The sequence below is a fragment of the Triturus cristatus genome, chromosome 4_1 (assembly GCF_964204655.1).
Source record: "Triturus cristatus chromosome 4_1, aTriCri1.1, whole genome shotgun sequence".
NCBI classification, from domain to species: domain Eukaryota; kingdom Metazoa; phylum Chordata; class Amphibia; order Caudata; family Salamandridae; genus Triturus; species Triturus cristatus.
Genome location: NC_140585.1, coordinates 507,749,389 through 507,775,158, shown reverse-complemented (window position 1 = coordinate 507,775,158; position 25,770 = coordinate 507,749,389). Strand labels below are relative to the sequence as shown.

General features: G+C 44.8%; 1 long non-coding RNA gene across 2 annotated transcripts; it reads left to right on the top strand.

The window, feature by feature from the left end:
• Positions 1 to 861: 861 nt before the first annotated feature.
• LOC146855159 (uncharacterized) lies at positions 862 to 2,836 on the top strand. Of its 2 annotated transcripts, none has more exons than XR_014980792.1 (4): positions 862 to 948; positions 1,274 to 1,348; positions 1,685 to 1,783; positions 2,317 to 2,836. It is a non-coding gene; the product is annotated as an uncharacterized LOC146855159 (long non-coding RNA). The 2 variants fall into 2 exon arrangements; XR_014980793.1 differs by having other exon boundaries at positions 866 to 962.
• Positions 2,837 to 25,770: the final 22,934 nt, after the last annotated feature.

Genomic DNA, 25,770 nt, shown 5'->3' with positions numbered 1-25,770 from the left:
CAGGCCATATGGCGGGGATGGATGCTACTACCTCCTTTCTCACACAGCCATTGCCAGCCACATCTTACTCCTCTGATATGTCTCCTGTATCCGGTGTGTCAGGTGTGTGTGGTGGTGTTATGGCTGCATCACTGTGTGCGACTGACACATCGGGGGCAAAGGTGGTTGGTCTGCATCACTGTGTGCCAATGACACATCAGGGCACGGAGATGTGTGTGTCTAAGTTCCTGCAGCAGTCATCTGGGACAGGCTTGGCGGCAGCAATCACGAAGAAAAAGGCAACAAAGAGACATTCTGAGGAGGATTTCCGTTGGACGATTCTGTAAAAAATTTGCAACCAAAAAGGACTGGATAGTAACAATATACGCAGGAAGCGCGAAGTATATTGGATCTTTGTCCTTAATACTAAGGACAAAGGGTTGAACGAATCCCTGCCATGGGAATATGCTATCTTGTAAGACCTTTATTTGTTATCGGTTCTTTGCTCTTGACACTAAAAATGTAGTTGTCTACGTATTCCCTATTTGGAAATTAGTGTTGCTACTAATTTTCCCTATACCTTGATCCCATCTCTCTCATTAGCCAAGTTTAATGTCTTCTTGATTGACTAGCATTATTGTGTTTTAACGCTGCAAAAGGTCTGATGGGCTTTGCCCCCTTGTTTTCATTATTTGCGTCTTAGATACACCCATGTGGTATTGTCTCCATTGAATAGCTCTTTTTATATGTATCTTTTTTGTGAGCTTGTCCCTTTAAAGATTTTCTACTTGCATTGATGCCTGTGTAATGGCACGCCTTCTTTGACCACGGGTCCTTTCATTGGCCTATTTAAACGCCCGTATACGTTTTACGTATGCTTATCGGACCTTTTTCCGGTTCATCATTTAGAAGGATGCCATACCCAGAGATTCCCTTGATTGGCCGCGATATATTATCCATGCAAATCAGGTATTATTAACCCGGTACGCATTGCTTTCTTTTTCTCTATTTATTTTCTCCCGATCATTGTCGGCGTGTTGCCTGCATTTCGTTTTTTTCACATATTTGAATTTTACAATTAAACTTGCCTGTTTGCATATTAACAGCTCTTTCCAACTCAGCAATTACATACGCAACCTTGTACTAAAGCCTGTGTCGTTTTACCGTTTCTTTCTTGACACTTTGAGCTATGTATATCCGAATACTTTTATCTTACATCGACTGGCTATTCCACACATAATAGGATAGTAATTGAACTTATACCTTTCCGTATTTTGTTTTTCTTGGTGTGCAGCCTCCCGAGACAAGAGCAGCTATCGCCGCTGAACCTTGTTTATTACAGACTTCGCCTTGTTAACATTTCAGAGCGGTGAGTCATTCCTTGTTCCAGTGAGGGTTGTCTAGTCTATGAGACCTGACGCATATGCACCTGTTATTGCTTCGTAGCATATGCCCCCAGTAGAAAGCTACTCTTTTTTTGTTCACAGAATTTCTTCAAATTATCTCGAGTGTTTCCCCTAACTCATCTCGACGGAACCCGAGTATCCTTCAATTCTTCAGTATATGTTCAATTCATCCGCTTTTATAGATGAGGGAAAATAGTTTCCCTGTTAGATTGTTGTTTTATTTTGTTTTGCGATTTTAACTGTGCCGCCGATAGATCTTTCCAATATTTACCTAATGGAGAACTTATTTGTCTATTTAGCTGATTTGATCCATTAAGAACTCTCAACGGCCCAGTGGTGATCAGAACCGCCTTGCTTTAGCCTATTACAGTCTGATCAGTTCCTCTCATTTTACACAGGTGAGCGCGACAATGAGCCTCTAGTTCTTTTTAATTAATGCACTGCTAGCCTTTACCTATGTTGTTGACCAACTATATACTAGTCATCTTAGCCCTATTTTTGCCTTATATACTTTTATTCTCTATTCTTCACTTTCTTGCTCTTTCATTATGTTTGAGGCTTTTTGATTTTGGACACTATTTGCCAGACCTTCTTGATTCTCCTTTTCCCTCTTTATTCATCCTTTTTAACTATTTTCTTTTCTCCCCATCCTTCCTAAGTCTTTCTGTCATATGTATTTCATTGTATTCCATTTTTTCAGACTGTTTTTTATTTCATCTTATTATCTTTTTGATTTCAATTTCTTCGTTTTTTTGAATCGGTGCAATCGCTATCATGCGTTTTTCTATTGTTGTTCAAATTTTGAAAAATTGTGTGGCTTTGACACTCGTGACTGAAGACCGTTGTACGATATGAGTAATGAAATTAATTAGGTATTCTATGTGAGTTTTCATATCTTAATTCTCTCTTCATATTATTTTATATCCGTTAGGTCCCTCTACATCGTTAGCCCGTTCTTTACGGTCTTTGTACGCCCTGAGGAAGGTGGTACCCGAATTAGGGTGTGGTCACCGAAACGCGTGTCGGCGCATCTAATGAGGCCCTCCTTACAAGTTCTTTTGTTTGCTCTTTAAAGATTGAAATTGTATTTGAAAGTATATATATCATATATAAAAAAATATGTGCGATTATACACTGTACTGAATATCTATATATTGATCTTTGAATTTTGATTCTTTTGTATGCGGGACCTCTATGTTCATTTGAGCTATTGTCTGTATAAGTGAGATGTGTGTATTGATGGTGCTGTATGACATTGGTGTGAGTTTGAGAGTGTGTTGTGAATGACTCTTTAGGGGACCTTTCCTTGTCGTTTGATTCACGTTGTTGTACATATAACGCTTTGTCATTTTAATGCATTATTATAAATTGTGTCCATATAATTATTTGGGAACTGATCAATTTTGACCGCAATATAACACGAAAAATAAACTTTAAGAATGAATATCTTTCTTCCGTGTTAAATGGTCTGTCTGTTGATCTAGTTAGAGTGTCAATGCCTTAATAGATGATACTGTGTACATATTGAAATATATAGGTAGAGAAATATTCTTTTTCTTAGTGATTTTCTATTTTCCCCCTGATTTCCTACCTACATCAATCAGCCAGGGGTTCCCCTTGTTATATTGGTTGGCGGCAACAATGGCAAGATACAGGTCTGCAGGGCATGGAAGATCCCAGCTATATCTCGCTGGGGTTCAGCCGTGGCAGCCATACTTCCAGCGTGCATCGGCTCCATGGTCTCCATTGTCCTCCGCATCTGTGCCAACTCTGTGCTGTCATCTCTGGAGCCTGTCTGACCATACAGTTCTTGTATCCGAGTAATGGCCACAGCGATGTCTGCCAAAGATTGTTGGAGAGCATGGAGTGGACAGTGGGTGTCCGTTACGGACTGTAAGTGGTCCCTGATGGGACTTAGACACCCACGTATGGCATCTAGTTTGGCTGTCATGAGGTCAAACCCCACCGCAGCTGATCAGCCATCTTCTCCTGGCACCCTAACACATGGAGTTGGAATGCCATGTGTTGGTAGTGGGGGTCCTCTGAGTCAGCCGTGGTGGTGTGTGCTTCCTGCTGTGTGGTCTGTGCAGGGGGTAGGGTCACCTCGATGCAGCTGGGCTGACCTGCTCCTGGAGGTGAAGTGCAGAGGCTGTCTACGGGCTGTTGGAGGGTGTCGGAGCAGATGGCCAGGGGGTCCTCTTCATCATCACTGAAGAGATGTCTGCTCTGCTCTGCAGGAGATGGTGATTGTCCCTCTGCAATGTAAAGGGGAGATGCAGGTTGACAGTGTGCTCCATGTATGTTGACCCATTGTACATGTTTCCAGACAGACAGCATGACAATATACATTGTGACTGTTTTGGAGGAGCTAGCTATTTGAAGGGAGACAGTGGACCTTTCGACTACATGGTGGATGTGAGGTTGTACTCGTACATTTTCATATCACAGTTTCCTGCAATGCCAGATGTGAATGGCCAGTTTCTACGCACAAGCAGCACCAGTTGTGTCCTCTGTCCTGTAGTGAAAGTGGTGCACTTTGTACCACATTGTTGTCAATGTCGATGTGCTGTGATTGCTATGTGTGTGTGCTGCATTGTGGGAGAGTCGCCCCTGCAGCTCTGATTTAGTGGGCCCTTATCCCTTTGAGGCGGTGTGCCTTTGACTTGTGTACATTTACGGTGCTGAGATGTTGGCGACTTGGGTCATTTGTGCTCTTGGACGGTTTTTGTACTCATGTGCATTGTTTATCTGCAGATGTGTTGTTGATGTCAGGGGTTGTATGTGCACGTGGATGTGTCAGAGTGTGACCTGCTCCTTTGAGGATGTGATCCACACTGGGCCACCTCAGTGTCGTGTCGTGCCCCATGTCATGTATTTTGACTGCAGCCATGCTGTCAGTCATGCAGTGTCACTTGCATTGTCAGTGTGGCTCACAGAGCCACTGCTTTGCTGAATTCAGCACATGTGCATGGGTAGGTTGTAGGATTGGTGATGGGGAGGGAGGCCCCTTTGTGCACATAGTGGACGAGGCCTACTTGGTGTTTCTATGTGTGCTGCAGTGTGCCAAGGGTATCAGGGACATGTTCCACAATCATTGTAGGTGTGCAGTGTGCTACACATGATTGTGCATGTGTGCCATTGTGCCCATCTCCCTCCGTCCCCCCAGTCACTGGTCGTTACTCACCCTCTTGCGGTTGGGTCAGGTCATATTGAGTTGTATCTGGGCTCCCAACTCCTTGCACCGTCTCCACACTGATGACTGTGGCCACCATTTCCTCCAGCTCATCCAGCTCCTCCTGTGGTGCAGGACTCCCACCTCCATTCGCCTTTGCTGCCTTCCTGTTGGCAGCGAGTTTCTGTTTGGTTTGGCTTTGCACATCATGCCAGCGCCTCCTGACCTCCTCCATTGACCTCCTCGACACTCCGACTGCATTCACGTTGTTCACGATGGACTGCCATATTTCCATTTGTGTTGCCAATTATGCAGTGGAGGTGACGAGCAGTTGTTTTTAGTGTTCTATCACCTCCGTGATGATGATCAGGTCTTCCTGCGGACTGAACCCCGTCTTCCTGTTTCTCTTCTCCTTGCCCTTCCCCGAACATGGGGTTTCTGGCTGGTCCTTCATGGGCTTGTGAGGTTCGGGTTGTCCTCTGCACTCCTGACTGTCTGGGTGTGCGTTGGGCAGGTATGGGAGAGGGAAGTGGGGATGGGTCCGGGGTAGGGGGGGACAGAGCACTGCAGGAGAGTAACTGCTGCCGTCAGGGAAGAGTCCATGGACCGCAGAATCTTGCGTTGGTCACACATCGTTGCTGACATGCCCTCCATGAACGACACCATCTGTGTGAGCAGTGTAGTGTGGCCATGGAGGACAGTCAGCACCGATGCCTGCCCAACCTGCAACTGCCCAGGTGCATCCATGGTGCTATGCAGTTTGATTTAGTTTGGGTGTGTTTCTTGTTGTTGCTTTAATAGTGAATTTTGCCGCATGCTACGTGGGAATTGCAGGCCTGTCGCTGGTTATCACTTTTTTCGCGTTCCTGTTTTGCATTTTTTCGGTGTCACGTTGATTTTAACTTGGTCATTTGTATGTTATCGTGATACTATCGCATGGTGCCGCCGGGTTGGGAATGCAACATTAACACAGTGTTATTTTGTCGCGATAGACTGCGATGGCCAAAGTTGCGTTAAGCTAATTTTGCGGTAATTATCACACGTTCTTGAGGATATCTCCCTATGTTGAATATCTGCTCCTGAGAGTGATGGGGAAGCGGCTTATACAGAGCGTCATTGTTAATGAGAACCTCTGTATAAATCCAGTCAAATGGTGGAATTATGCTACAGTACTGGCTTTCTGTGTTTCCACCCATTATGGGTTTTACATTGATCTGATGGCAAAATGTCAATATGCATACATCAATGAAGCCAGTATGGTGATACACTAAACATTGAGACATTACCCCCAAGATGGCGGCCAAAATATGGAATTTGACCTAGATGGCACAGTTCTCTCTCTGCCGCCCTACCACCCACCAATAGTAGCGTTCGTTGGATATTCTAAATGCATTATCCAAACATGTATGTTTCTTTTATTTGGCAGCAATTAAGAAAGGCATTGAAGCCGAAATGTGTCTTTTCTAAAATAAATAATGGATTTTGGATTGAGAAATGCACCCGCCTGTTACCGTAATAGTTCCCTGCCCCTGAAGTACTGGGTATTTTAGTCCCAGCGGTGCAGGGGCACACACCCTATGACTTCTGGGTTTCACCCTGTTCCGGACCTACAGAAACACAGAGTCTTCTGGGTGAAGTCAAAGAATCGTTTATTGGCTGCAGACCAATTACAGGTATCCTAGAAGTACACCAGCGTGTATGTTCTCAGGAGACTGCTGAAAATCATAGGAACAGGCTACATCTTAAATAGGCCTTTTCTGGCCCCAAGCATACATTCCTGAGTTTTATGAAACGGCAATATACAAGGATATGTTACAAAGAAAAGGCAGAGTCATGATGACCATCCCACATTCCAGTTCGGCCAGCCCACGATGATTTACACAACAAGGTTCAGATCCCACATTAGATTTACAGATCCCCCCAATAAACATGAGCATCTCCTGTTTTGGGAAGCAAGTCATAAAGCAGGAACAGCCAGGTGCGAAAGAGATTAGCCAGGGGCTTGTGTAGGATGAAAAGGGTTTTATGACGGGCCAAGCCCTGATACGAATCACAGGTGGAGAGAGGAAGGGGAGCTCGTGAGACCAGTTTGACCCGGGGCAGCAGAGCCAGCTGCCCAGGTCACAGAAGTCAGAGAGGAAGCCCATGTACTGTGAGGCCCGTATTTGCTCCATTATAGCCTATGTGAGGGCAATGACAAGATGGCCACTGCTTCCAAAATGGAACCCGCGTAGCGAAGCAAAATAACGTGTACGCAGTGCATTCATAGCTAGAACGATATATAAAGCACTCGTACGTGCCGCATTTACCATTTGCGGTTCGCTAATACCAAGATAGACAGAGGTAGGGCCCTGTTCCCTACGCGGTCCCGAATATTAAAGTACGACAGACCCTCCTTTTGCCCTTACATAGGCAATCACTATACTCATCTTAATCCGAGTCTAGGTCAATGTTCACAAAGTCATGGAGATGTTGCTGTAGCATCATCCTATTGCTTAGCTCGTCCCTCGATACAGGTTTCCTTACACATAAGGTAGCACAGAGGCCACATATCGCAGGAGCACACTGTATGCATAGACAGAACAGGAAAAGAATGGCTAAGATCATTCCAATGACCATTAGAACTTTCCAACCCCAGGCAGATATCAATTCCCAGAACCACCCCACCAGTGACCAATCTCCCTTATCCACGTGTATGGATTCAGATATTTTATGGAGTTTGGAGATGGCTTGATACACTGTTGGAGCATTATCTGGTATGAAAATGCAGCAACTGGATTGGATAACCCTGCATACCCCACCGCGGTCTGCAAGAATAACGTCTAGGACCATGCGGTTCTGCAAAGTCATAAGGCGATCCGCTTGGAGCTCAGCTGTCAGATTACCAAGGGCACCAGCCGTTACATTGACGGTGGATTCAACCACACGAGTCAGCTGTCTCAGGTTCCTACTATTGACCATAGGTCCCCAAAACGGCAGGAAACCCAAGAAGAAATCTCCTGCTTCCTGACCGGCAGTGTCCTCCTTACTAATCACGCCTCTCACAACTCTGGTCTTGTGATAGTCGGAGGCAGCAGTGAATGTAGGCGGTAGCAGATTCGCAATATAACATGTGCCCGAGAAATCAGGGGGCAACCATGTATATGCTCGATCATTACAGACGAAATATGTACCCTTGGCAGTCAAAAACGCAGGGGAAAACTGTGACGGAAAAGTGTACGTTTCAGTACAGTCACTTCTTCCCAGTTGAGCTCTAGGATTCTGACCATTACCCTGTAAGCAGAACCGACCCATGTGGGGTACGACCCAGATTGGAGATGAGATTTTTCGCTGTCTTTCACCCAGACTAATACTATACCCCGTCGCGTTCCATCCTACATAAGGTCTCAGCTCTTCTTTGGGAATGGATGAGTATGCATCAATATCCCTACTCATATCGGCAATTCCTCTCACTAAGGCTTTATTATTTGTACCAGGTCTGATGGAACGCGGTTGGCGAGGGGAGTACGTATCTAGAGCATAGAGAAACATGGTCTGGAATGCCCATGACGATCCATTGTAACTATATGGCAGCACCAGGTAGGGAATACCCTTGTTAATGGTATGTGGCATTAACCCACACACCCAGCAATTGGTCGTGTTCACTACTAGTTGGTGCTGGTGCAAGAGCTGGATGAACGAGTTATTTACGAACTCTGATCGTCTGGTCTGTTCGTGTTCAGGCAAAGGGTGAAAAGAGTGAGAGGAGGCAGTAGAAAGGGGTATAGGCTGTTCAGTGGGTGCAATGGGCTTTTGAGCAGAGAAAAACACACATCCTACAATAAACATCATTATACTACACAGTGCAAAAAGGCACAAAAAGACAAAACATTTACTTTTTACAATTCTACACATCCTTGTTTGAAAGTTCATTTCCTCAATCGGTCTCTCCATCTTAAACAACTCCATCCTCTACTCGGGCCGCTCGCGGCGGATGAGTTTCTTCTGCTAAGGAGTACGCCTGTCAGTCCAGGGAAACGCCCTAGACCAACCAGAACCGTTGACCTAACGTCTTCGGCCTGTACCCCAAAGTCTTGGCACCGCGACCCTGCGGCAGAACCCGGATGGTGGTTCGAAAAACAAAAATCAAGAAAGTCCTTCAGATGGGAGAGCAAAAAATGTCAAAAAGGAAAGAGTAAGGAAAATCTTTATTTGTCCATGGGCCTTGGTCTCAAATTATAACGGAGACGGCCAGGTGCCGTTTGGTCTCGAAACAAAAGTTCAGGCTCAGTGGTGTCCAGTCGATTCGATGGCGGCACAGCTTCCTGCAGAATATTGTCACTCTCTTGGACTGAAGCTGTGTCTTTTAGGCGTGCGTCACTGAATGGTACAAAACGAAGCACAGTGTCTGTCTCAGTGTCGGCGATACCCTCTTTGACCCACTGGTCATATGGCAGAGGCAAAGGGACTATTTTGCAGTGCGCACCATGAATCCAGTGCTTCCTCCCTTTTACTCGCACCGCTGATCTCGTTGACAGAAGCACAAGATGAGGGCCGATCCAGCGAGGTTCGTCGTTGCCCTTACGCTGGAAATTCCGGACCAGGACCCACGAGCCAGGGTTGATAGGGTGTCCAGGAGGTTCAGAAGCTTGGGGAAGAGTATCATGTACCTGTTGGTGCAAAACACGCAGTTTAACAGTCAAATCATACAGGTAATCGAGCAGTACTGGATGCTCTATTTCACTAAACTTCGTAGGCCTTGGCACACCCCATACGTTGGCCGGGCGGCCAAAGACTACTTCATAAGGACTAAGTCCCACTCGTGAGTGTATCGTCATTCTGGTGGACAGGAGTGCTAAAGGCAGAGCGTCAGGCCATTTAAGACCGGTGCTCGCCTGGATTTTGGCCAGCTTGAGCTTTAAGGCTCCATTGTAGCGTTCAACTAGTCCAGCTGATTGGGGGTGATTTGCAGCGTGGAATTTTTGCCTTATGCCCAAACCTTCACATACATTCTTCATCACTTTACCCACAAACTCACTTCCATTATCACACCATACCATTCTCGGCATTCCAAACCTGGGGAAAAATTCCTTCACAAGGGCTTTGGCTGTGGATAGGGCAGTGTTATCTTTCAGAGGATAAGCCTCTACCCATTTGGAGAAAGCACAAACAACCACCAGTACATATTTTAGGTTGTTGCATCTGTCCATGTGAATAAAGTCCAGCTGCAAAACTTCGAATGGACATGATGGGGGTGCAAAGTGACCGGCTGGAGTTGGGGTTCCCCTACCAGGGTTGTACTTCAAGCATACCATACAATTCTTGACCACATTCTCTGCACACTTGGGAATCCCAGCATTCTGCCATACTGGAGCCAACAACTTACAGATACCTTTCATACTGATATGTGCCATTCCATGTGCCATAGTAACCACTGGAAGCACATATGCATCAGGCAACAACCATCGCTTATGTTCTGTCAGATCAATCCAACAACCATTCTCATCCAACTTACCCATACTCTCTCTCCATTTGCTTAACTCTTCTTCTGTAGCTTCAGCCTGAAGCGACTTCACACTCTCTATTGTGTTCTCGCACATTCCCCCATCATTAACCCATCTTGCGGGGCCTGCAACATACATTCTAGTCTTCACATTCTGTGCTGTCTCTTTCGCGGTCTCATCAGCAAATGCATTCCCACGTCCAACATCATCTGTGACTTTCCTGTGCGCACTGCATTTCATGATCGCAACTTGCAACGGTAGGGTCAGTGACTCAAGGAGATCATTCACCAACTTGCCATTCTGGATTTTAGCTCCATGTGACGTCAGGAACCCACGCTCTTTCCACAGTCGCCCGAAATTATGAGCCACGCCAAAGGCGTACTGGCTATCTGTGTATATATTCACTCTCATTCCTTCAGACAACACGCATGCTCTCGTGAGGGCAATTAATTCTGCTGCTTGGGCCGAATTATGTGGCACTCGTGCAGTTTCCACGACCGTGTGTAAAGTCGTGATAGCATATGCAGCAGTCGTGTCACCATTAGGGAGTTTGAAGCATGAACCATCCACCCATAAAGTACCATCACACTCAGTCAGGGGAGTATCTTTCAGATCCACTCTCCCTTTCGTTTCTTCTTCCGTTCTGAACAGGCAGTCATGCTGCTCAATCTCATCTGAGTCTGCTGGAATCGGCAATAACGTGGCTGGATTCAGCGTATTGCATCTTTTTATGTGTATATGATTCGCTAACAGTGTGAGTTCATACCCTGATAATCGCGCACTAGTCAAGTGTTGTGTCTTGGTCCTATTTAATAATGTGTCTACAGCATGTGGAACCATAACGATCAATGTGTTGTCCATTACCAGACCAGCAGATTGTCGGATAGACATTGCTGCAGCAGCTGTCGCTCTCAGACAGCTTGGCAATGCCCTCGCTACAGGGTCCAAGGTGGATGAAAAATATGCGCATGGGCGCGGTCTGTCGCCAAAAGGCTGTGTTAACACTGACAACGCACATCCATCTTTCTCGTGAACATACAATGTAAAAGGCTTGCTATAGTCAGGAGTGCCCAACACAGGTGCTGAACACAACGCATTGCGCAATTCCACAAAACTTTTCTGGCACTCTTCAGACCATGGGATAGGATTCGGTGTGTCTTTGCATGTTAATGCTAATAAAGGTTTTGCCAACAAAGAAAAACTTGGGATCCAATGCCTACAGTATGAAGTAATGCCCAAGAAAGCACGCACTTCTCTCTGTGTTCTTGGCACACTCAACTGTGCGATGGCTTGAATTCTTTCTGGGGTCAGTCTCCTTCCCTCCTTCGATAAGAGATGACCTAAGTAGGTCACTTCTTGTCGACAATATTGCAGCTTAGAGAGAGACACTTTGTGATGGTAAGCGGATAAATGGCGCAACAATGACAATGTGGCTTCTTTACAGATCTTCTCAGTATCCGCGGCGATTAGTAAATCATCCACGTACTGAATCAGGATAGCTCCACTAGGTAAAACAAGTGCATCAAGCTGCGCTTTCAAAGCTTGACTGTATATGGATGGACTCTCGCAGTAGCCCTGGGGAGCGCGTTTGAAGCGGAAGCTTCGGCCTCCCAGACTAAAACCAAAAATGTCTCTGCTCTCTTCTGCAATTGGGATGCTAAAGAAAGCATTCTTTAAATCGATCACTGAAAACCATGCAGCAGAAGCTGGAATCATCGTTAACAAGGCAGTTATATCAGGGACAACCGGAAACTGTGGCACAACAATCTTATTAACCTCTCTAAGATCAATCACAAATCTGTAAACAGGTGGCTGTGAAGGGTCCGTTCGTTTTAAGACAGGTAAAATCGGACTATTGCAAATGTTGCCTCTTGTCTCTTCAATCACACCCTTATTAATCAAGTCGCTGACAATGTCTAACAATGCTTTCTGGCCTTCATTAGAGATTTTGTACTGGGGAATACGTGGCAGTCTGACATTAGCCTTTAAAGTTACCACGTATGGCGGTATCTCCAAGAGGCCCACATCATAGGGACCAGTAGCCCAAAGGGCATCCGGAAGGGATGACAATTCAGGTGGCATTGTATTTTTAGACAAGTACATAGGGGAAATCACTTTTTTGCCTAATGTAAGTTGTACTCCTGAAGGAGAACAATACAGTGTAGCGTGCAATCTTTTCAACAAATCTAATCCCAGCAAATTCTCACCACAACCTGTTGTTAGGATCAGGGGTGCTTTCAGTTCGCAAGGTCCAACAGAAAGTGACATGGGACTAGAAATCGGGTTCCTAACTGGGGCGCCAGAAAAACCTACTGAAACATTTATATCGCCAGACAAAGGTGCGCCAGGGAGTTTGGAATGCATTATTGAACTCTTTGCAGCACCAGTGTCTAGCAGGAAAGGCTCCGTTACATTTGCTGTAGTCACATCAACATACGGTCCACTCTGATCCACTGGCACTGAAACAACTCCCTCTCTCTGTCTATGGCTGTCCTAGTAATCATTATTTTCTGCATCGCCATCCTCCACATAATAATCATTATTGTAATACTGGGCCGTATTACTAGTCGCGTTAGCTTGCTGATCAAAACTATTAATGGCGCTTTGGGGCGGAAGAGGACGCACGTTTTGGGGAACACTTCCACGCCCTCTGCCTCTAGGAGCTTGCTGACCACCTCTACCTCTGGCGCCATACGCATTACCGTTCCGTTGCATTAATTTAGGGCAACTATATTTAAAATGACCTTCCTCTTTGCAGTATGAACATTGGTTGGGACCTACAGGGACACGTGGTTGATAATACCCATTCATTTGCTGATTAGTCTGAAACTGTTGGGGTTGGTGATAAACACCTTGGGGTTGCCTATAATTATTCTGACCTCCACGTGGTGGATAGGCCTGCTGTAAAAGGACCTTTGTCTTTAATTCCTTCGTTTTCTTTTCTGTCCTATCTTTCTCGTCTTTATCTCTGTTTTCATAATACTGTGCAGTAGCCAGTATTTGCGCTGAAGAAGAAACAGCCCAAGAACTCTCTGAGTCTTTCAACTTTTTACACAGGTCAGGAAGTAAATTCTGCACAAACTTATCCACAAACAGCCGTTGGCCACCCTCAGTACTCATATCCTGCCCACTGTGGTCAATAAACGTTTCCTCAAACCTAGTAAAGAAGTCTGACACTGTCTCATCTTTCTTCTGCTTACATGCAGATAACTTGTCCCAATTTACGCGCATCGCAGGCATTAGTGTCTTCATATACGTGATTATTCTACCAGGCAATTCAGTTACTAAAGGCTCAGGTTTCGCGCCACCAGTTTGTCTTGCATCAGCAGCAATAATGTTAGCCCATGTATCCCCTAGTTCTGCATCGTGATCTGCATTACGAATTGACCCCCATAGAGGCTGTGGAACAACATTACCAAACAACATGTCTATATCGGCCAGGTTCATAACGCATGACCCTGCCGTCTGTGACAACTCTTTATAATAACCTGCTGGATTTTTACGGGGATCAGGCAATGTCTGTTTAAGTGCTAACACCTCAGAGCGCTTCCATGGAACATGCACCCAAACACGTTGGAAATGCGCTGGCACAGCGGGGTTATTGCCGACCGCTGCAACTGCTTCCTTCCATACCGGGGGAACTTCTCTCATGGGATATTGTCGCGCTTTTACCTTTTTCCCCGCAAGGACATCTTGCTCAAACAATGACTGATGACAATCATCATTCCTAAAGGAAAATACGACCGCAACTGCTTTATCTATATCGCGGTCCACAATTACACCAGTTCCGAAATCAAACCTCACTCTACACAATTCCTGCGGGCTCGGATTTTTACCACTATCCTCCAATTCCTCACAGAGAAATTCGCACATTTTCTCAAACACATATCTCTGTTTTGGGGCATCCCACTGATGGAAGACATTGACAACTGATTCCACATCATACAATGAAGGGAAAACAATCCATCTACGCGCCATGCTATCTATTACCCTTTTCTCATCAGGGTTAGGCAACTGACTACGCAATTGCTTACGCCGTAAACCAGGAGTCGCACCAGATGACTCAAAGAGAGGCGACATTAACGTAGTAACCACATTAGCTAAACGCTGTCGCGCTGAAGGAGAAGCTGAAGCGGAAACAGGGGGAAAAACAGAGGGAAGAAAAGAGGATGTAGAAACGGGTACTGGAGTGGTGCAAGGAAGAGTGTTAGGGGAGGCAGCTGCTGGATTAGGCAAAGTCGCAGGAAGTGCGGGGGCAGTTGGAAGCACAACTGGCAGCCCTTGAGAGGGTTGCGTTACATGGATAGGAGCCGGCTGCACAGCAGCTGGCGGTAACGGCAAGGCTTGTATTATATCAACTGGAGGTGGCATATTCACAAGCTGGGGAGGTGCTGTGGCATTTTGAGCATACGGAGGTGGTGAACTCAACAAATGTGACATCAGGGGATCTTTTTCCTTTTCTTCTAACTCATTCTGCTTAGAATGTGGTAAAGCTGGGTAACATTTGTCAATCCCTAACTTACGCTGCCTGTGCATTTGCTCGCTCATGTGCTCCTCCTCATTGTCTTTAAATTGTACAGCTGCTTGCATTACTGACATACCTCTCTCTCTTTTATTCTTCTTCGCTAGCTTAATTTCCTTCTGTTTGGCTTCCTTTCGCCATAAGCGGAAAGAGTCAAACATCGCCGGCCGGGCTTTCTTCTTAAACAATTTAATTTCCAAATTATCTAAAATATCGGTATCAAAACTACCATTTTGGGGCCATTTTAAAACACCGTCTTTCCTGGTGTAGTGGATCCACACTTCATTATATGCAATTGGGCCTACGCCATGTTTTACATAGAGCTCATAAGTTGGAGTTCCAACCGGAGGAACCGGACATGATTCTTCCAGCTGGAAACCTTTTCCACAACCCAAACAGAATAATCTACCAAATAGTCCAGAACCAGGCATCTTCGCTCACTAGTCTAGATCCAAACGTCAGAGGATTATCGATTACGATATTCTCGTGAATACACGAGTCCTCTGGCTTTGGGGTTTGCAAACACCAAATCACCAAATTACCAAATCAAACCAAACGATCCCGAAGGATACCAAAACAAATGGGAGACGCTCCACTTATACTTAACTGAATATTGCTGATCGATGACGTCACCAGAAGACTCTCTCGATTGTTTCGCTCTCTCAAACTCGTCAAGGGTCCAAAACAGGTCGATTAATCAGGGCAGCAGTCCTTCGTAGCCGTCGGGACGCGGAGAACCTCGCAGAAAAGACTTTCGGACCACGTCGACATGCAGGGGTCGATGAAGTGGCGGCCTTCCTCCGGAATTTCCACACGAAGCTCCTCACGAACCTCTGGCTTGGACTGGTACCGCTGAAATCGCCCCACGTTGGGCGCCAAACTGAAGTACTGGGTATTTTAGTCCCAGCGGTGCAGGGGCACACACCCTATGACTTCTGGGTTTCACCCTGTTCCGGAACTACAGAAACACAGAGTCTTCTGGGTGAAGTCAAAGAATCGTTTATTGGCTGCAGACCAATTACAGGTATCCTAGAAGTACACCAGCGTGTATGTTCTCAGCAGACTGCTGAAAATCATAGGAACAGGCTACATCTTAAATAGGCCTTTTCTGGCCCCAAGCATACATTCCTGAGTTTTATGAAACGGCAATATACAAGGATATGTTACAAAGAAAAGGCAGAGTCATGATGACCATCCCACATTCCAGTTCGGCCAGCCCACGATGATTTACACAACAAGGTTCAGATCCCACATTAGATTTACAGATCCCCCCAATAAACATGAGCATCTCCTGTTTTGGGAAGCAAGTCATAAAGCAGGAACAGCCAGGTGCGAAAGAGATTAGCCAGGGGCTTGTGTAGGATGAAAAGGGTTTTATGACGGGCCAAGCCCTGATACGAATCACAGGTGGAGAGAGGAAGGGGAGCTCGTGAGACCAGTTTGACCCGGGGCAGCAGAGCCAGCTGCCCAGGTCACAGAGAAGTCAGAGAGGAAGCCCATGTACTGTGAGGCCCGTATTTGCTCCATTATAGCCTATGTGAGGGCAATGACAAGATGGCCACTGCTTCCAAAATGGAACCCGCGTAGCGAAGCAAAATAACGTGTACGCAGTGCATTCATAGCTAGAACGATATATAAAGCACTCGTACGTGCCGCATTTACCATTTGCGGTTCGCTAATACCAAGATAGACAGAGGTAGGGCCCTGTTCCCTACGCGGTCCCGAATATTAAAGTACGACACCCCAGGGAGACTTGTTTTGTGCACACAGCGTGAGTCCATCCTCATGAACGGAGAACCCATCGAGTTTGACAGTTTCACGATGGCCCTTTTGAAACATATATATATGCATATATATATATATAAAAATATATATATTCACTGAAAAAACCATAGGTTTCAGGGGCGTTATAGTTAGCTGGACATTTCACTCGTACAAAACCATAGAAATTCCCCCGTTATAGTTAGTTCAGCTAACTATAACTCGCGTGCCCGCAATACACTGCTGATGACATCACTCATGACATGGTCAGTGACATCACTCATGACATCACTGATGACATCTCAAATGACCTCACTGATGACATCACTGATGACATCATCCAGTGAATGTGGGTTTTTCTGAAAATTAAATATGTTTTATATATGTATATCACAAAGCCGATGGAAGAATAAATGGCTATATAAGTGTCTAAGTGGATGATTTTTTTTTTGAAAAAATGATTGTCTAACTGACTGATTAAGTGTATCTTAGTGAATACATGGGTTAGTGAGTAGCGTCTCAATATGTAAATATGTGTATCAGTCTCTCACTTTGTGTATAAGTGGCTGCATGGGTTGGTGAGTAGCTACATGAGTGTCTATATAGGCTATTAGTTAGTTTTTTGAGTATCAGTATGAGTGTCTGAGTGTCTGTATGGTTCAGTGGGGGGTATTAAGTAGTGCATAGATGTATGAATGAGTGACTCACTGTTTGTATGAGTTGAAGACTGCATGTGTGCAGGACTTTGTGGGTAGATGAGTGTGTGTATGGGTGTGTTAGTGAGTGAATGACTGTCTCAATAGTGTCTTTATGAGTAAGTACATATGTTTTAAACTAGTAAATGTGACTATTGGTGTATATAAGTGAGTATATGTGAGAGTGAGAGATTGGAAGAGTTCCTGTATGAATAAGTATGTGTTTCTATAAGTGATTGTTTAAAAGACTAAGTATGTGTAAGTTTTTGTAGAAGTAAGTGTGGTGGTGTGTGTATAACTGTATATGCAAGTAAATGGATGTTTGATTCTTTATTAGCATGAGTGACTATGTGTGTGAGTAACTCTATGGATGAGTGGCGGTGTGTAAAAGGATGTATGAGTACATATGATGAGTGAGTACATGTATGAGTGACTGTATAGGACTGTTGGTGAATGAGTGGATGTGTATGTGGATCTTAGAATTACTGAATAGGTTGTTGTAACTGGTATTGGCATGTCCATTGTTTTGAAAATTTTTGTTTCTATTGTTGAATGTGTGTATCAAAGGTTATATTAGGGTGAGAGGAGGTCTGCAACGCTAACACAAGGATGATGTCATCAGTGATGTCATGAGTGATGTCATGAGTGACGTCACTGACCATGTCATGAGTGATGTAATATGTGACGTCATCAGCAGTGCATTGCAGGCGCGCAAGTTATAGTTAGCGGAACTAACTATAACGGGGGAATTTCTATGGTTTTGTGCGAGTGAAATATCCAGCTAACTATAACGCCCCTGAAACCTATGGTTTTTTCAGTGAATTTCTAAGGTTTTTAAAATGCTAATTCCTAACTATAACATGCCTGAAACCTATGGTTTTTTCAGTGAATTTCAAAGGTTTGTTAAATGCTACTTTCTAACTATGCCTACAGAGATAGGACATGTGAAGAAAGAAGAAAAAATGCACAGAAAGAAAAAAAAGAAATGCAGAAAGAAGCAACAGAAGTCCTCAAAGACGAAGAAAAGTGCAGGAAGAAGGAAAACGTGCAGAAAATACAAACAGAAGAGCAGAAAGAAGCCTTGTTGCAAAATCATCCTGTACCCTCAACTTTTTCAGATGGATACTGGTGGTAACTAAGTCCGACTAATCAGTCCTAGAGCCAGTGCTATGTTGAAAGACACTTAGAATACAGTGAAAACACCTACATACACTAGGGACCACTATGCGTTGGGGTCCCCCTGTGATTAGCATGACCTCCTCTCTAAGCCCCTAGTATATAATAGGGCAGGGGGATTAAAACTACCTCCTCAAACGCGCCACAGGGTGCTTACTGGAAGCACCTGGTGGGCTAGTAGACCCCAGGGACCCTCAGGATTGAAGGGGAATTATTTCCCCAACTTAAAACGCACCACAGGGCGTGTTTACACACGTCACCTCAGGCCCTGTCCCCTCCCTTACCCACTGTGTAAACACGCCCTGTGGCCGTTTTAAGTTGGGAGATTAAGTCCCATTGAATCCTGAGAGTCCCTAGGGTCCAATTAGCCCACTAGGTACCTCCAGTAAGTGCCACAGAGCTGCGTTGCAGAGTGATGTAACACGGGGCAGGGCCTAGACTACCTCTCTGCAACTCAGCACAGTGGCGCTTACTGGAAGCACCTGGTGGGCTAGTTAGCTCCCAGGAGCCCTCAGGATTGAAGGGGAATTATTTCCCCAACTTAAAACGCGCCATATGGCGTGTTTGCACACGTCACCTCAGGCCCCGTCCCCTCCCTTCACCACTGTGTAAACGCGCCCTGTGGCCTTTCTAAGTTGAGAGATTAAGTCCCCTTGAATCCTAAGGGACCCTAGGGTCAAACTAGTCCACTAGGTACCTACAGTAAGCACCACAGAGCTGCGTTGCAGAGAGGTGTAAAAAGGGGCGTGGCCTCAGAACACCTGTTTTCAACGCAGCTCCCTGGCACATACTGGAGATACCTGTTGGACTAATTGGCCCTCAGGGACCCTCAGTAGTGAAGGGGAATTAATTCCCCAACTTACAACTTGCCAGGGGCGCGTTCGCACAATGGTGAAGGAAGGGGGCATGGCCTGAGGTGCCATGTCTGCAAACACACCCTATGGCGCGTTTTAAGTTGGAGAATTAATTCCTCCTCAATCCTGAGGGTTCCTGGGGGCCAACTAGCCCACCAGGTACCTCCAGTATGCGCCAGACTCTCTCTACTACTCACTCTCTACTACTCTCTCTCTACTACTCACTCTCTACTATTCACTCTCTACTACTCACTCTCTACTACTCACTCTCTACTGCTAGCTCTCTACTGCTCTCTACTACTCACTGTCCACTACTCACTCTCTACTACTCGCTCTCTACTACTCTCTACTACACACTCTCTACTACTCACTCTCTACTACTCTACTACTCTCTACTACTCTCTCTACTACTCACTCTACTACTCACTCTCTACTACTCTACTACTCTCTACTACTCTCTCTACTACTCACTCTCTCCTACTCTCCATTACTCACTCTACTACTCTCTACTACTCTCTACCACTCACTCTCTACTACTCTACTACTCACTCTCTACTACTCTACTACTCTTTCTCTACTGCTCACTCTCTACTACTCACTCTACTACTCACTCTCTACTACTCTCTCTACTACTCACTCTCTACTTCTCTCTCTCTACTACTCACTCTCTACTACTCACTCTCTCTCTACTACTCACTCTCTACTACTCACTCTCTACTGCTCTCTGCTACTCACACTCCACTACTCACTCTTTACTACTCGCTCTCTACTTCTCTCTACCACTCACTCTACTACTCACTCTCTACTACTCTACTACTCTCTACTACTCTCTCTACTACTCACTCTCTACTACTGTCTCTACTACTCACTCTCCACTACTCTCTACTACTCACTCTCTACTACACACTCTCTACTACTTGCTCTCTACCACTCACTCTCTACTACTCCCTACTACTCACTCTAACACTCACTCTCTACTATTCTCTACTACTCACTCTCTACTACTCACTCTCTACTACTCTACCACTCCCTACTACTCTCTCTCTTCTACTCACTCTCTACTACTCTCTCTCTACTACTCTCTAGTACTCACTCTACTCTCTCTCTACTACTCACTCTCTACTACTCACTCTCTACTACTCTCTACTACTCACTCTCTACTACTCTCTCTCTACTACTCTCTACTACTCTCTACTACTCACTCTACTACTCACTCTCTACTACTCTCTACTACTCACTCTCTACTACTCTTTCTCTACTACTCTCTAGTACTCACTCTACTACTCACTCTCTACTACTCTCTACTACTCTCTCTCTGCTACTCACTCTCTACTGCTCACTCTCTACTACTCTCTACTACTCACTCTACTACTCATTCTCTACTACTCTCTACTGCTCTCTACTAGGGGTGGGCGGAATTTGCGAAATTGCTTTTCGCAAAATTTCGCGAAACGGCAAAAAATCTCCGCGAACACGCAAAATTTTTACGTGCTCGCGGAGATTTTGGGCTGATCAATGCGTTACTGAATTTGACCTTCAACTCGGGCACCTGCTTTATTTATATCTGTAAGTGCTTCCTGTTGAGGTTTAATTTTTGTGACAAGAGCATCGTGCCAGAATGAATACTGCCCTGCATATTTACCCAAGAAGATGCCACCATTTTGTGCAATACCTCTACTCAACTGGAGTGCTTTCTACTGGCTAATCCGTAAGTGCTACCTCGTTGGGTAAATGTATAGGGCTTTTCCTATACTACAGCTGCGTAAAGGGCCAGAAGAGTTGTCTCCCGTGACCATGTGTGTCTCTAACTTTGCCACTGCACCGACGGGCCCCGGGGTCCCTTGAGTGAGCTGTCCATCATAGTGGGGGAAAGGGCGGGAAGACGTTGCACACCGCTGGTGTGTGGGCTGGGGCCAAACGGCAGGGGCTTCCATGCAGTTCACATGCCTCTTGTTTATAAAGGGCCAGAGACTGATCAGAGCAGCAGATGAGGAGACAGAACCTCCTGGTGTCAGGAACTACACGGGGATTGCGCTCGAGAAACTCGTGGATGCACAGACCTCCATCAAGGATTACAACAAATTGTTGACGGTAGATATGGGGAGAAAGGAAAGCACACCTGCCTAGCCTTTCCTGCAACATTTGTGCCAAAACATAATTGCTAAAACTAATACTGTTATTCCCATTATTGGCATTATCATTTGACCTAAAATACCTTTACCTATGTTAGAAATACTATTTGTTCATTTCTTCCATACACTGTCAACTTCCAGTGGTTTTAAATCTTCTTCTAATTTCGTAATATTTTTAATATATCCTCTCTACTACTCACTCTCTCTCTACTACTCACTCTCTACTACTCACTCTCTACTGCTCTCTGCTACTCACACTCCACTACTCACTCTTTACTACTCGCTCTCTACTTCTCTCTACTACTCACTCTACTACTCACTCTCTACTACTCTACTACTCTCTACTACTCTCTCTACTACTCACTCTCTACTACTCTCTCTACTACTCACTCTCCACTACTCTCTACTATTCACTCTCTACTACACACTCTCTACTACTTGCTCTCTACTACTCACTCTCTACTACTCCCTACTTCTCACTCTAACACTCACTCTCTACTATTCTCTACTACTCACTCTCTACTACTCACTCTCTACTACTCTACCACTCCCTACTACTCTCTCTCTACTACTCACTCTCTACTACTCTCTCTCTACTACTCTCTACTACTCACTCTACTCTCTCTCTACTACTCACTCTCTACTACTCACTCTCTACTACTCACTCTCTACTACTCTCTCTCTACTACTCTCTACTACTCTCTACTACTCACTCTACTACTCACTCTCTACTACTCTCTACTACTCACTCTCTACTCTCTCTCTCTACTACTCTCTACTACTCACTCTACTACTCACTCTCTACTACTCACTCTCTACTACTCTCTCTCTACTACTCTCTACTACTCACTCTACTACTCACTCTCTACTACTCTCTACTACTCTCTCTCTGCTACTCACTCTCTACTGCTCACTCTCTACTACTCACTCTACTACTCATTCTCTACTACTCTCTACTGCTCTATACTAGGGGTGGGCGGAATTTGCGAAATTGCCTTTCGCAAAATTTCGCGAAACGGCAAAAAATCTCCGCGAACACGCAAAATTTTTACGTGCTCGCGGAGATTTTGGGCTGATCAATGCGTTACTGAATTTGACCTTAAACTCGGGCACCTGCTTTATTTATATCTGTAAGTGCTTCCTGTTGAGGTTTAATTTTTGTGACAAGAGCATCGTGCCAGAATGAATACTGCCCTGCATATTTACCCAAGAAGATGCCACCATTTTGTGCAATACCTCTACTCAACTGGAGTGCTTTCTACTGGCTAATCCGTAAGTGCTACCTCGTTGGGTAAATGTATAGGGCTTTTCCTATACTACAGCTGCGTAAAGGGCCAGAAGAGTTGTCTCCCGTGACCATGTGTGTCTGTAACTTTGCCACCACACCGACGGGCCCCGGGGTCCCTTGAGTGAGCTGTCCATCATAGTGGGGGAAAGGGCGGGAAGCCGTTGCACACCGCTGGTGTGTGGGCTGGGGCCAAACGGCTGGGGCTTCCATGCAGTTCACATGCCTCTTGTTTATAAAGGGCCAGAGACTGATCAGAGCAGCAGATGAGGAGACAGAACCTCCTGGTGTCAGGAACTACACGGGGATTGTGCTCGAGAAACTCGTCGATGCACAGACCTCCATCAAGGATTACAACAAATTGTTGATGGTAGATATGGGGCGAAAGGCAAGCACACCTGCCTAGCCTTCACCGTGCTCACAAATCTTTTGTGCTGATTAAAGCGTTACTGAATTTGAGCTTCAAATCGGGCACCTGCTTTATTTACATCTGTAAGTGCTTCCTGTTGAGGTTTAATGACAGGATCATCGTGCCAGAAGGAATCCTGCCCTGCATATTTCCGTTCCGCCGAGGATCGCTGAAGTTTCGACATTTTCGCGTTCCGCGCAGAACGTGAAAATTTCGACATTTTGCAAGTTCCGCAAGCAGGCAGGAAATTGTCGCCCACCCTTACTCTCTACTACTCACTCTCTACTACCCACTCTCTACTACTCACACTCTACTACTCACTCTCTTCTACTCACTCTACTCACTCTACCGTTCTCTACTACTCACTCTCTGCTACTCTCTCTACTACTCTCTACTACTCACTCTCTACTCTCTATTACTCATCCTCTACTCCCTACCTCTCTACCTCTCTCTCTACTACTCTCTACATCTCTACCTCTCTACCTCTACCTCTCTACCTCTACCTCTCTACCTCTACACCTCTACCTCTACACCTCTACATCTCTACCTCTCTCTACCTCTCTCTACATGCACACATATGCACATATATATATGCATACTTGGAAAAGAGACGGACTCCAAACACCGGTTCGAAGTCACTGCTTCATGCTGTACAGCCCGAAAGAAGGAGGGGTTTCGCTGGTTTCCGAGGAAGCAATCTCAGAAAATATTTGAGATGAAGTCGTCCAACAGGCACACTGGTACACCGGCAAAAAGGACGAAGCGAACCCGTTGACTGGTGCTCAATATTTTATTTTTCACTGCCCGACACCATCACCACCATGACGCGTTTCAGCCCACGTGGGGCCTTGATCACATGACACGCAAAGGAAATACAATTGAATTTAAAGTGCACAGTGCATGACGTCTTTCCTGAGATGCAATAGACATAGAAAGAGTGTACAAATCTGATTCAATGTTGAAACAGAGACACGTTAAGAATACCATTACTATATGTAAAATACATCAGATAGAATGGATGGACTCCTTAAAATTATCAAGTGCAGCAACGTTACTACCTGACAAATATTGCATGGGTTTAAAAATTAATTAATTCATTAATTAACACAAAATCAGACAATACTTATAAATACACTTAAATAATTTAAATACATTATATAAATATATAAATACATTGTAATAAATATATAAATATATCAATAAATAAATAGATAAATGCTAAGAGTAAAAAAGTCATTTGTCTAAGTTATAATATAGTGTTAAAGTAGACCCATTGTCTGCAAGGTGCCTAGTATCTGACCAAACCTAGTCTTTACAGGGGGAGAAGGGGACAATTAAGCCCAAGTGGGCCCTCTCTTATTTTAACCCTGGAATGGATCAAAGGTTCTATGTGCAAATATACGCAGAAAGACTTAAAAGAGATTAAAAAAAATAGTGCAAACCCAATGTGAATGGAATTGTGAATTAAAATATCATTGTGTGTAAAACAAATTTTTTATTTTTTAAGAGAGGTAGATGCAGTAAGTACGGAAGACTATGACATTGCCTAATGTAGATAGGTATAAAAATCCTCACTAGCGTTGAGTCCATTTGGGGTTTTACAGTCCAAAAGAACAATGTGCCTAGTTTCAAGTTTACGCAAAATTGACTCACGATCCCCACCCCTTCTCTGAGGTGGGACTGAGTCAATGACAAAATATTTGAGGCCTACGGGTTTTTTTTCGTGTAGGTCCTCAAAATGTCTCGCCACGGCATATGCGATGTCCCCATTGGAAATTGCACGTATGTGCTGAAGTATTCTCTTGTGGACCTGAAGTTTAGTACTTCCCACGTACCGTAGGCCACAAGGACACTCCAGCACATACACCGCGTATTCAGTTTTGCAGTTTAATTTGTTGCGAATACGGGTAGGTGTGTTGCTGAGAGGTGTCATATACTCAGTTTTGTTCACACCATACCTGCAAGCTTTACAAACTGAACATTTGAGGAACCCTTTACTGCTGCCAAGCCAAGAGGTGTTAACTCTAACCTCAGGACTACTTGAGACTAGGAAATTACACATAGATTTAGCCTTCCTGTATGTAATACAAGGGGAGTGAGTCATGAGTTGGCCTATCACAGGATCATTGGCAATTAGGGCCCAGTTCTTTTGGACAATTTTGCGTATACTCTGATGCTGAGTATTGTAGGTGAGGATCAGGCGGGTTGCCTGCAAATCATTAGACTCATTGTTCTTAGTGTCTTTTATATACGGTGTGACCAAAAGACTGCTGGACTTATTTGCTTTACAGATTGCTTTATCAAGCAAATCGGGGAGGTACCCTCTTTTCAAAAATCTTTCTTTGCAATTTTTCTGAGCCTCGAAACAATCCTGATCAATACTACAAATTCTTCTAATACGGAGCATTTCGCCGTATGGGATGCTTTTGATCAGGTGTGCAGGATGGTGACTCGAGGCATGTAGCAAAGCATTACCAGCTGTGGGTTTACGATACATCCTAGTTTGTAATGTGTTCTGTTGGATGTATATTTCCACATCAAGAAAGTAGATAGTGCTACTGCTAATCTGACTTGTGAAATGTAGATTGAAATCATTTTCATTAATGTCAGAAATAAATTGTACGGCATCAGTCATGGTACCATCCCAAATGATTAAAAGGTCATCAATATACCTGAACCAATTTACCACATTATTGGACATGACATCAGGAAATGTAGGTAAGAGGACCTGTTCCTCCCAGTAGCCCATATGGAGGCAGGCATAGCTTGGCGAGAAACAGGCCCCCATAGCCACGCCCCTCACCTGATGGAACACTTGACTAGAGAACAAAAAGAAATTATTTTCCAAACATGATTTGATCATAGATAATAACATTTTGTTATGATCACAAAAGTT